We start from the raw sequence: 12755 nt of genomic DNA, 5'->3' as shown, positions 1-12755 counted from the left end.
CCAAATTCCAAACCGTTTCGCCCTATCCTACCTCCACATACATCCGAATTCAAATGCCATGATATTCTATTCTGGTTGCTTCTATAACACCACAGCCAAAGGAAACAACAACAACAACAACAGCCAGCCAAGGGCACCTGCACAGATTTTCCTGTGGGAGTAGAGGTCATGAGAGATTGGTTTTCTGTCCTCACAGCTTGAGCCACAGCCTGGGCCCTGCTGGTGGGGTCTGCCTCCTGGGAGACCCCACGCCTGCTTGCTGAAAGGGGCTGCTCCACTCCCTTCGATGAGCCTGGAACAAAACAAAAAAACACCACCATTGTCATTTGTTACCATCCAGTGTGCTTATTTAAAGTTGTGTTCACGATGCCCGAGTGTTTTCTTTTAATTACATGCAATTATATATGTATATGAGCTAACGAAATGCATTTTTAAGTGTATTTTTTAAGCCAAATTCATACTTTAATTGCTTTTAAACGGGCAGCCTCTACAGCACACAAGGTGCTACACAATGCCCAATCTATAATTGAGAGGCCCGTATAAATAAAACCATCAGACTCAAAGAAGCAGGCCTGTCCCATCTAGATACAATGATGTGGGTGTCACAACAAGTGTTGTGACAACAGGTGGTGACACCCCGCACGTCCGATTAACACTCGCAGCTCTGATTAGCACGGTTGGCTAGGTACGGTGCGAAAGAAGTTCAACATATATACAGGTGTTCTTTTTACTACCAATTGCTCTCCGTGTCGTAAAAACAGAGAACAATAACCTCACAATCACTTTTACTGAACATCGCACAAGGTAAACAAGTACCTTATCAAACGTCACAACCGCCAGCGGTGGCGTTAGCCATCTCCTGGCCTAACCAAGAGTGGGTTTTCAATCGGAAAGGCAAAACCCTTTTGTGTAGCCGCATTGTGTAAGTGCGCGCGCACACAGAGAACAAGGGATGCCTTTCTCTCCTCTCCCCGCCTCCACCACAAACACCCCAGCGCTGTAAGCAGAGACGCTGCACTACCGCTCTGAAGGACGATGTTCCGCCCGTCTTGGATCACGGAGGCCGGGATGACAGTACCCGCACGGACGGTCGGACCACTCCGCGCCAACATCGCCTTGGTGGGCACCACGGAGTCGGCGTCGGCTTTCCTCTTGGCAGAGAGCAGCCGTTCCCTCCGAGCCCCTGAAAGGAATTTCAATAAGGCCGTAACCCAACCAAACGTGGCCAAAAAGGAGGATGCATAACTAAAGTGCTTTATTATTCTGCCGCTACGAGCACGTTGTTTATTGGGGAGAAAGCAGGCCAGATCGGTTTCAGAACGTAGCCGCGAATGCGCCGATCGTGAATGTGCGGTTTCTTGTTCTTTTTTAAAGGAAGATGCAACGACTCAAACACATAAAATAGCTCTTAACTTGTAGATCCATATCGCGGCTGTCTAACACGAGTTTGAAGCCTTGTTAATTTAGCAAAGACTTTGAAATCCCATCGAGGCCCTCCATAGTAAGCTAGTAATGTCACTATATTTACAACATTTTAAATTAACAATGTTCCAGTGATGTCACTAGAAATCTATAATGGAGGTGACTGTAACTTGAAAGTTCTCTTTAATATAATTCACAGTTTATAATAGAAATTTGGCTTAACTGAGAACGATTGTGTAAGGGCGCTTTAGAAATTAGAATTATTATTAATGATTATTATCTCAGTGGAACCACTCCTCAAGACAATGTACAACAATAGAACATTTGCACCACGGGGGAAACACATTCCTGCGGAGGGAGCTGGTAGGAACGTTGGGTTGCTCGGTCAATGGCCAGGGTCAACGGCGGCGTGGTGTATTCCGCAAATATGGCCGACTGTGAGGGCGGGCACAAGCCGGCGTGAGTAGGTTAAACGTTGAGTTTTATAAGGGCACCACGGAGTGACCAGCCCCTCCCCACCTAGCCCCACCCCTCCCACCCAGCCCCACCCAGCCCCTCCCCACCCTCCCCTCTCCACCCAGCCCCACCCCTCTCATTTTTGGATGCACGATGGACGGACACAATAATCCCGTGGGCTGGTGGAACCAGGTGGTTCCTACCAGTAAAAAAGGTATACATAAGTGTTTTTCATTAACAACCTGAAAATATATTTCAACCATCCCAGTACATACAACCGAGATCACTTTCTGCAAGAATACCTCGTATTTTTAGTTGCATCTTCCTTTTAAAGAATGTACTTTGTATATGGATCACACCTGCTTGGTATGTTATGCTTAATCCTGGTAAGAATTAGCAAAGTCAAATCCTGAACATATCAGCATACTTAAAACGGCCCCTGTGTTATAGTTCATCACTGAAAACCTGAGCATCGCAATAGAGATGGCTCTTGACGAACAACATCAGTTAAGACAGAATCTTGAATAAATTAATAGTTTATGTAGGCAATAAACATTAACAAATTATTCTGTCCACAGAGAACAGGAGGATAAAGGGGTGGGAAGAAGGTACTCGGGTCCAGGCAGGTTGCTACATGTGAGATGGTGTCTTCATTGTAAAGGCACAAAATGACTCCGCACAAATGTACGTATAAATAGATGGTTAGATGGCACAGTAGATACATTGTGAGTCTTACTATCATATCCAAGTGAGTCTCACAATCATATCTAAGTGGGAGGTCAGCATTCCAGGGTCTATAAAATGTGTTTCCACTCTGTGGGAAGTCAACAGTGGTTTATTCTTTGGACCGATTCATCCTTACAACAAGAAATTGTGGAATTTCCACTCCTGGCCAGAGGGCTGAAAAAAATATCGTATGAGCAACCGCTCCACGCTCAGAAAAATAACTTTGACTTTAACCTGCATGACGAATCCTGCAGGCAGCTGCCTGAAGCGCAGACAATCAACAGTCTATTATCAGAACCAAATTAATGAGCCAAGCAACAATCTTTGATTAAATTAACAAAGTGAAACCAACCATGCTAATAAAACATATTTAAATTAAAGCAATGCCCCATGTTATGTTGTCTTAGTTGAAAATAATAACAACAACAACAACAAAATGAGAGCACGTTAAACTCGACCGTTCAACACTGTCAATGTGCGCACACACACCAGCTGGCGCAAACTCCAGCACAATGAGCTCCCCAGAGCCAACGCCAGCTGCCGCCGACGGTTTGGCCGCTGTGCCCTTGTGATGAGAGGGCCGGCCAAGTGCCGCCGCAGCCTGCGGCTCCCCGGGACTCCCCGGTGAGCTGCCACCGTCGAGGTCTTCCTCTATGGAGTCCTCTGAAGAATTCTTGTCCGAGTCCATGGCAGTGACTCCCTCCTTGGGTTTCTTGTCGGAGATGCTTGTGCTCAGGCTGAATTTCAAACTTTTGCGCAGAGCCTGCAGAGCATTCCGCACCGTGACTTAGCCTCGCACTTCCATTGGGACGAGCGCCGTTCACGAGTTCGCGCTATGGTTGCCACGGCACGCGAGAGGATCGCATGGCCAGGGTTATGTACGCCAGGCCTCCTTTTGTCTTCTCAATGTTGATTTAGCCTACACTGCCAATGCAGGTATTTGTTTGCGTTTGATTCGACCAAAAGTCGAGGACATGGCCAAGTTCAGCCACTGCTTGAGTTGTGCTTGGCAAGGAATCAAACTTAATTTACCAGCACAGTACTTAATTCCCACAGTTAATTAAGTACTGGGCCACCAATACCCATAAACACATAATAAAGAAACATTTCCAACTAAAACTATATTTATTTTACCAAACAAATTATATGTATATATTTTTTATTTTACCAGGTAAGATCCCTCATACAACCTTATTGTCATTGTGTCTACAAGAGGTATGCTAGTGAGAAAGACAGTCAGTTGAGCTGTATAGGAATCGTTTCACTCAGCCAGATTCACTGTATAAAGGCTTCATGAAAAGCTGTAGTGTGATTATAAGCATGTATTGTAACCTATAGTTGATCTATTTTGCTTGTGTGGAATTTTGTTCTGTATGAAAAATACCTTGACATCCGTCAGAGTAAGCAGGAGCTTATTTTGTGGCTCGCATTTCCTCGCCCCATTGTGTTTTCCTCCTGAGGCATCTGACTCCGTCTCGTTCTGGAAGAGACCAGAATATTCTAATGAGCAAACAGCTAAAACTCCTCAGCGTAATGTAGACGCTCTCCAAGGCTGTCTGACATAAGCTGGAAGCTTAATAACATTAAATGTTTTCAAATATATATTAAGACATTTCAAATTCGTGTTGCACAACCCAGTATTCCCAGTCTAGGTACGTATCAACGAGAGTTATTTAATGTTTCCATTGTGTATTTAGTTATGTAGCAAATGTGATGTTGATTCAAACATATTCCGATGTCACTCGATTATGTTTCGAACTTAAACAGAAATCCATGTTAACTTTTCAAATAAATTATAGTTAAAATTAACAATTGCAAAAGTGATCTCTTCTTTAGTAATGGACAGTCTCGTGTTGAATTGAATCAGCCCGTTTAAGGACTGTGATTAATTTGATGCATTCAATGGGTAGCCAAAAATGTCCATGGAATGAAGATCGAAACTTAAGAAGAGACTCGTCATCATTACAGTAATGTTGTATCTATGTATGTCGAACTTATTTCGCACCGTACGTAGCCAACTGTGCTAATCGGAGGTGCATTAGTTCTAGGGGTGTAACGGTGCATTGAGTTATCAATACAGATTAATAAGCTGAAGATACATGCATTAAATCACTTGTGTAATAATCTACATTTTTTTATTCAGAGAAGTTATATATTTTCTGGTTATACCTGACCCTTGTCGCCAATAGCAGACGTAACATTCACCGCAATATAAAAGGTGAAGGATTCTTCAATAAAAAAAATCTTGAAATCTCTGATACATTGCTCGAAAACCATAATGAGGAACGGTGCATTGAAAGCAGTATGTGATTAAGTTAGAATGCCTTTGAGTACTGCTTCAGCATTCGTATTTAACTGCCTCTTGCATGTGGTAGTTAGCTTACATGTCGGCTATCTTTGACAGCCGCTTCTTCTGCATCCAGTGTAGTGTCAGCATCCAGGTCAAAGTCCTCCGAGTATTCTACTGGACCAGCCACTCTCACCCAGTTTCCCCCGTCCGTCTTGAGTTGAACGGAACTCTGTTCACACCACGCACACAATGATCTCCTACTTAGCCGTATAGCCTATGGGATAGGCAAGGACTGCTAGCGAGCACCAATTAAGATCTGAATGGCACAGGTGGTAGGAGTGTGAACAGCACCACGCCTGGCCACCTTTATCTTTATCTCCTCGGCACTGATGTTAATACACCAAAGACGTAATCACTTAAGGCCGAGATGATCTAGAAGAGGCCCAAACAGGTGTAAATACAATGTGCCACTGACGTTTTCCATCATTCGGCATCGAAGGCAAGTCACTGAGAACAAAGAGAGTATGCAAACCATTCCACCACAATTCTCCCTGCACAAAAAAAAGACACAGATCCCCTGTATATACTTTAGTAGACTGTTGGGGCGAGTGTTGTTCGTGCACATCTATTAAGGTGAGAATGGCATGTGTGAAGGGTGGCATGGTTAGCCCCACACCCAATCGCCTTTGTCTCCCCAGTGCTGATGTTCACACACCACACAATCTATTAATGGCCGAGTCATCCTTGAGGACACCTGGGACCAATTCTGTAATAACTCCCCACTGATATTATCCTTGGCCAGAAATTGAACTTGCTGTTGCAATGCATTAACCACTGCACCCCCACCCCCTGATACACAAGCATACCTGCCCGCTCACACACGAACATGTACACCCACACACACGCGGGCACGCACACAACCTGCAAGGATCATTTGCCAACAAGAGCAGCCGGAATGCCTCTTCAAGCCTCATCAATTACACCCAGGCGGAACCCTCGGGCCATGCCACACTGTGCGTTTAACCTGCTGCCATCCTTTGCGTTGACATTTGCCGGGAGCAGTGCGAGACCTGCCCGTCTTCCCCTCCGTCACGTCACCGTCCTGCCTTGAGGGACCTGTTCGTAAGTAAATTGGATCGCCGTTCATCAGGGAGGCCAGCGACAGCATCTGGCTTTCCAGCGCCATTTGCTTTCACAACAAAGGCCCCGTGTGGACTAGCAAAACCACACACACTCTGAGAGCCTTCGTCAATCACCTGCTGGATGAAGGCCCTCCCCACGCCGTGTTGGTCGTGGTGGTTGTATGATCATACTTCACCATGCTGGTCAGTGTGGGCTGGTGAAAGGGTAAGCGGGTTTGACAAGAACCGGTTCAGATATCACTCATCATGGCCGGGTATCAATTGCGCTAACCACTGCCTCCCTTTTCAACTACTTGAATTTCGTCGGCCCATAGCCGCCTTATTCTAGCTCCTGCGGAATGCTTTTCAATGCTTCCCGCCTCGCCCCCGCCACCCCTTATGTACAGATACTACTGGTTCTATTGTATGTAGAGTGATTAGTGGGGGGGGGGTGGTGGGGAGTGAATTTTTTCTAGGGGGGGTCGACAATTGTTGTAACCTGTTGGATCAACGTTTTACCCCCACATAAGGGGGGGGGGTCCATTTTCTATATATTTTTTGATTCAGGCCTTCTGAAAGGCTCTTTAATTTAGTTGACGGACAAACAGAATGCTGAGCTTTTATAATAGATACTCAATATCCGTGCAATGATCAGTTGCAGCAGTGATTCTTACGCTGGCAATATAATTGCACACAAATTATTTACTAATTTTGTGGCAATGTTATTATCTATGTTAAAGGAGTTAACTAAATTGTAAAATAGAGCCCGAATTACGAGATGAAATAAACAATTAACTGCAACAAATTGTGATCCAATTTGTGACGATTCATAGAATCGCTCTGGCGTGATTCAACAAATGGCGCATGTTAAACAGAGGTGCTTTGAATACTTGCCTTTGACCAAATAACCCAGTATATGCACCCATCTCATCATATCTTAGAAGTTCTTGGAAAATGTGTTGCGGTTCTACACTGACAGCAGAGGACGGTTCATCAAATCCATAATTGCATAGTACTTCTACGTAACTATATGCTCCCACATCTATGCTCCCCACCTTCAATCTGCAATAACAAGCGTGGTGAAGCATTATCAATTAACGCCAGCGATCTGTATGGCGTGCTGTGGCCCTCATCCAGCAGGTAGATTGATACAAAAGAGGTTGTACATGCATGTCCATAATAATGTTTTTTTGGATTAGAAACGTGTCAACATAAATGTGTCGTTAATCCACCACCACCACCCGACACAGCCAATTAGTAAGGTTTGTCACGTTAAAAAAAGTGCCAATTAGTTACTACTTCAGCACACCGGTGTGTTGGAGAGTAAACTCACAACATTTACAATTGGACGCGAAAGCCTAAGCATTAAACTGTACGTGCATATGTTGAGTGTATACATTTGTCAATAGTACCTGCTGTCCAAACGTTCCTGGGAGGGAGCTGGACCTTCCGCGTCACCCGTTTGCCGTCCGCGTTGGCCCCGTTGAGGTAAATGGAGAACCCTTGCTCGAGCCTCTCCAACTCAATTTGTTGCGGGTCCTTGACTCGCAGCTTTCTCAGTAGCCTTGGCAGCAATTCAACGCAGCACACACACACGCACGCGCGCACGCGCACACGCACACACACAAAGAGACCTCATATAACTTACTGGGGCAAGTGCTGTTTGCGAGCACCTAGTTCACGAGGTGGTGTGATCTACATTACGTCCAGCTGCCTTTGTCTCCACATTGCTGACGTTTATACACTGTGCCAGGTACTCATTTAAGGCGACATAATGCTGTGTTGATGCCTAATAAACTCACGGGGAAAATGTTACACCTCGATGTAGGATTTAAAAAGTCACCTTGGCTGCACGAAAGGTGAACTGTTAAGGAATGGACACAGGGCAAGTGTGGCTTTTTCACTGTAGTTCAGCCGACTAGCTCAGGCAATGCACTGTGTTAAAGATTAACATGAAATCAATCAACATACCATTCCACTCAACATAACTTAATCGAGCTGAAAACAACTGCCCAGCAAACGCGATTACCCAAGTAATTATTGACAGAATATGCACTGATAGCGTCGAGCCGAATTACAAGAAAATAATTTGAAAAAGTGACAAGTGCTCACTGGGACGAGACAAATAAATTCATCGCAGCATGAACGGATGCAGCTTGCGTGCGACGTTAGATGTTGGGCAAGCTGTCATTCGAGACAACGTGTGTTGATTATGTGACCAGCTGCTCAAATGGGCAATTGCAGCCCTGTGAAGTAAGTCTTTTGGGTAAATGTCAGATAGGTGCCCACTATCTTGATCAAGCTCGATTTGCATATTTTAATTGTGCTGAACTCCCAAAGGTTTTCTGTCGTTGATTAGAATGTACAAGACAGCACCTTCCATCTGAGCAATCAGTTAGATTGGTGAATGACTTGTTCACATCTGTTCTTAATTTTTTTTACGAGAGATGCACAATACCAAAGTGTCTCACTGCTTAAATGAACAATACAGTGACATCCACTTCCATCGGTGTCAGCAGCCTTGCGCGAGTGGTGGAACTTCCAAACTTTTTATAGCGGGGACCAGTCTCTCCATAAGATGACCACTGACTGTTATCTTTCCGAAGTGGTGGTCATTTGAACAACCCCAGAAAAAAATGTAACTCGCAAACTTCTAACTGTGGGTTAATTTCTCAGGCTACATTACCACCTCGCAGGATATAATCAGTCAATTCCATATGTATCTTTTTCATGAAAGGAAGATGCAAATCCAAAAATCTCCCCTCGTGTTGTAAATTAATACCTAGAATATGCGAGTCATGTTGGTCAACTTGATTGCAAATCTGAATTTAGAGCCATTTTGTTAGTCCGCTGCTGAATGAAGAAATTCCCAAATTGTGTGGGTCACAGGGGTTGTTTAACCATACTTCACCACGTTGGTCAGTGCGAGCTGGTGGGGAGAGGCCCAAGAACGGTTCAAATATCACTCGCTATGAACGCTAGCTATGGCCCGTAATTGAACTCAGGTAATGATGTTCATTGCGCAGCACGCAAACCACCATTTCAGCGTTCCAACAAGGCCAAATAAGCATAACTACCCCCGCTCCCCCATAAAATTCGGGTCAAAGAAAAGCATTACTTAGTAGCATATTCCTTAACTTGGAATAAGCAGAAACATGTTATAATCGTGAATTTAAACATACATATATTGGTACACTAAACACTCCACACGTTTTTATGTTTCATTGTATTTAAACATAATCACCTGTTCCGCTGTTGCAAGTCTATGAGTAGCTCGTCGTTTCTTGTAGAAAAATCAACACCATCTTCTCTGGCCAGTCGCCATTCGCAGTAACCCTGTAAGTGAACCGCATCACGTACTCTGCATAGTTTAGTGCCATGCTAATGTTCACAAAGATCGTACTCTGAGGTGCAGTTTCCAGCCATTACAGTGTTAACAAAGAAATAATGTGCAGTGATGAGACCTACAGCTACAATTTACTTTGCACGATCATCGCCTTTTATGACCAGACACATGCTGGTGAACCTTGCTTTTTGTCTGATATTTGGGGAAAATATGCCGATGTCTCCATCACTTAACTTGGCAGTTTCGAAGATATGTGGATCTGGCCTGTAATCCCAGGAAGGTAGGAATAGAGTGTGTGTCTTTGCTGTCAGTTTAAAAGCCTCATGCGTTTCAGGTGCAGTGGCTGGCTGAGTGAAACAGGCTTATAACACTGATTATGTGTAATTGCGCAGGCAAATCAGATTTGACAAGCAAAACTTACTCTTGCCAATTGCAAAGTCCATCAGTACTGTTGCCACCAGACTACACAACAAAATCACTATTTATATAGAATCCCTGCTTTACAATACATATCTTTCAGACAAAAAAAATACATTATCCATAAGAATGTTATACAGTAGTTGCAATTTGTAGTTAGTGTCTAAATAAAATAATATTACAATGCATTTCACAAAGATAAAGAATTGTGGAATAAATGAGTGAGTGAAAACAAAACATAACAATCAACTACAACATTTAAACAATAAAAGGTCCTAAACGTACGCAAACAAAATATCACAAAATACAAATTCTTATCAATAAATGTTCCTGATCAGATTTCACATGGATAAACGATGCATTCAAATAACAGTCAGGGCCACGTCACACAAATTGCTTTGTGTGCACCAAATCCTCTTTTTCACTGAAATGTTGTAAACCTTCTAACCCCAGCTTTGCCATGATAGAGTAAAACCTTAAACCATTTACGATGAGCACTGGTGGGCTCAGGGATCAGTTCTCTGAGCCGGTACTGCTGAGGTCCTGGGCTAGAATTCAGACACCCACCCACGATTAAATCACGTTGTCAAGTTGATGGTCCCAGTCAAGTTAACAACGACTGCAAAACAAAACCCATCTTATTCCATTTGATTCTTCACTTACTTTAGCAATAATTCCAGAACTGAGAAAGTTTTTTTTATACAAATTTCAAATTGATTACAATGTGATAACATCTCTATGGCAGGGTGCGCGGGATGAAGCAGCACCATTAGTGTGGACACATCACTCAGCAAGTTGTCCTGCGCTCATTTGCCACGGGACATTCGCTAACGCATTAACCCTACAAGTGTTCCAAATCGGTCACATTGTCCAATGTGCCGATAGACACTGCAAAGTGAAGAAAAAAAATCGACGTCCTGTTTAACCAGCCGAATGTCCCCAGCCTGCATAACGAATATTTACTCAGAAGCGTTAACACATTTTTCGGTGATAATAATGTAGTTGTCGCCTATCAGCAAACAGCGCCATGGTCTGGCTCAAAGAGCACCTCGTCTCTCGGTTGAGCAAAGGCAGCCGTTTCCTCCTCCTCCTCCTCATCATTGTCCTCTTCATCCTCCTCCTCACTGCACCTCAGCACTCCGTGTCGCCCTTCACGAACAGCAGCAGACCAATGTATTTTAGATGACAACACTGTCGGCCGCAGCCGGCGTTGTTAAGACTTAGCCTCCACTGTTCTCGGTTCACGTAGAATACGGTCGCCAAAAGTCCAAGTGAATACATGAAGGGCTGCTGAGAATATGAACACAGTACTTATACCAAGCGCGTTTATTTAACACAAGTCAGGCCTTTTGACTACGGCAAGGAGATCGTAGAAGTCATGAGTTTGAAATTGAAGCACTTCTGCAATCGGCTTATGTATAGGCATAGAAGCCAGGGGAGACATGGGACACACACAGTGCTCAGGTTATGAGAAGTTAGTTAAAGTTCCAAACTAACCCAACAAGAAAAATCAACCCAAGGTCAGACATATGCCACTAAGCAGTTGAAATGTCTCACTTTTTAAGCAAAAGGCTTGTGTGCCTCCCCCATTCCATTCGCATGCCTCTCCGCTCAAACGAACAATGAAGACGCACTCATTGCCACGATGATTGCTGAGCCAATGGTGAAAGATCCACATTCCTATGGCGAGTTGCAGTCGTGCCAATGTACTGCAACTATTTACCTTACCGTCAATGTGGTGTTCTAAACCTACAATAGATCACGAAAACAGTTTGCATCCTGGCAGCGACGCATGCATTTAAAACAGAAGGCCCCGAAACCAGCGCTGGACATTCCACATTCCCGCGACGAGCATGAGTCCATCCAAAAGATAACAGCTATACAATGGCATACAAAATAGCCTATCTTAATAAACAGCACAGCAGCCTCCACTGCAACCAAGGACCTTATATCTCTTGGTCTCACAAATAATTACGAATAAAATCGAAAATCTTGTTTTGTGACATTGCAGCAAGTGCGGCCTAGTGGCGTCGCTGCTATTCCGAAGTTTCGGCTTTAACCGATGAATGTTATCACACAAATACCCGCATACGTAACAAAAAACACACACCACAAGGGCCAGTGTACGCTAAACAATGCAATGCTTACGTTGTTTAACTAATTGAGAAGCAATAATTATTAATATAACGCGAGATAAGCACCTTTGTCTGAATTCATTTGTGAAGTCGAGAGGCGCCCAACAGCTGTCGCTAGGCAACGCACAGCGCCGCGCATGCGCAGTGGGGGTCGTCGGCGGCTATTGTAATTTGTAATTCACATTGGCAGGTCGAAGGGGGTGTGGGCTTGTATTGTAATTCCCAGCTTGTATAAGAGTCTCAAGCAAATTCCACGTTGTTCAACAATTAGTGAAGTTAAATTTCGATTTAAAGCTTTCGTGACTGCAGGGATTCATCTTCTTGGTTCTTTCGGTAAAGTCACGTAGAAGGGAAGTAATTGAATAATAAAAATAAAACATAATAAAATAATTCTTATTTTTATTATTTTATTACTTCCCTTCTACGTGACTTTACCGAAAGAACCAAAAAGAATTAGTGAAGTCTTCATCATGGGACCTCCTTTGCCAGTGTCAAAATATAGGAATAGGTTTTCTACTTTTTTCTGGCAACAAAACAGTTTTGTTAAGATGTTAAAACACCAAACTGAAACCTTTTACAAGGAATCATGTCTGCATTAACCACAATACTTGTAGTCAGAATGCTAACAAAACATTGTTTGTTTACCCTTTTATCTGGCAACAAAACTGACACCTTTTTTTGCAAGGAGTCATGTTTGCATTGACCACAATACCTGCGGTCGAAAAGCAAACAAAAAACACAACTCTGATAATGAATGCACTGTCTTTGAAACTGATTGGTCCACACCAGAGAGAGCTTTCTTTAGAGCCTAGTCTCACATGGTGTTGGACCAGAGGACGCCA

The 12755-nt window shown here is 43.7% G+C and overlaps 1 pseudogene; it reads right to left on the bottom strand.

Moving 5' to 3' along the window:
* The window catches only part of LOC133346706 (katanin-interacting protein-like), a 34111-nt pseudogene extending 22059 nt beyond the window's left edge, over positions 1-12052 (bottom strand).
* Between the last annotated feature and the right edge of the window lie 703 nt (positions 12053-12755).

Source organism: Lethenteron reissneri, chromosome 3, assembly GCF_015708825.2.
Source record: "Lethenteron reissneri isolate LAM-NWPU_2019-01 chromosome 3, ASM1570882v1, whole genome shotgun sequence".
Lineage (NCBI taxonomy): Eukaryota > Metazoa > Chordata > Hyperoartia > Petromyzontiformes > Petromyzontidae > Lethenteron > Lethenteron reissneri.
The sequence above is the reverse complement of the archived record's forward strand: the minus strand, read 5'-3'. Positions and strand labels throughout refer to the sequence as shown.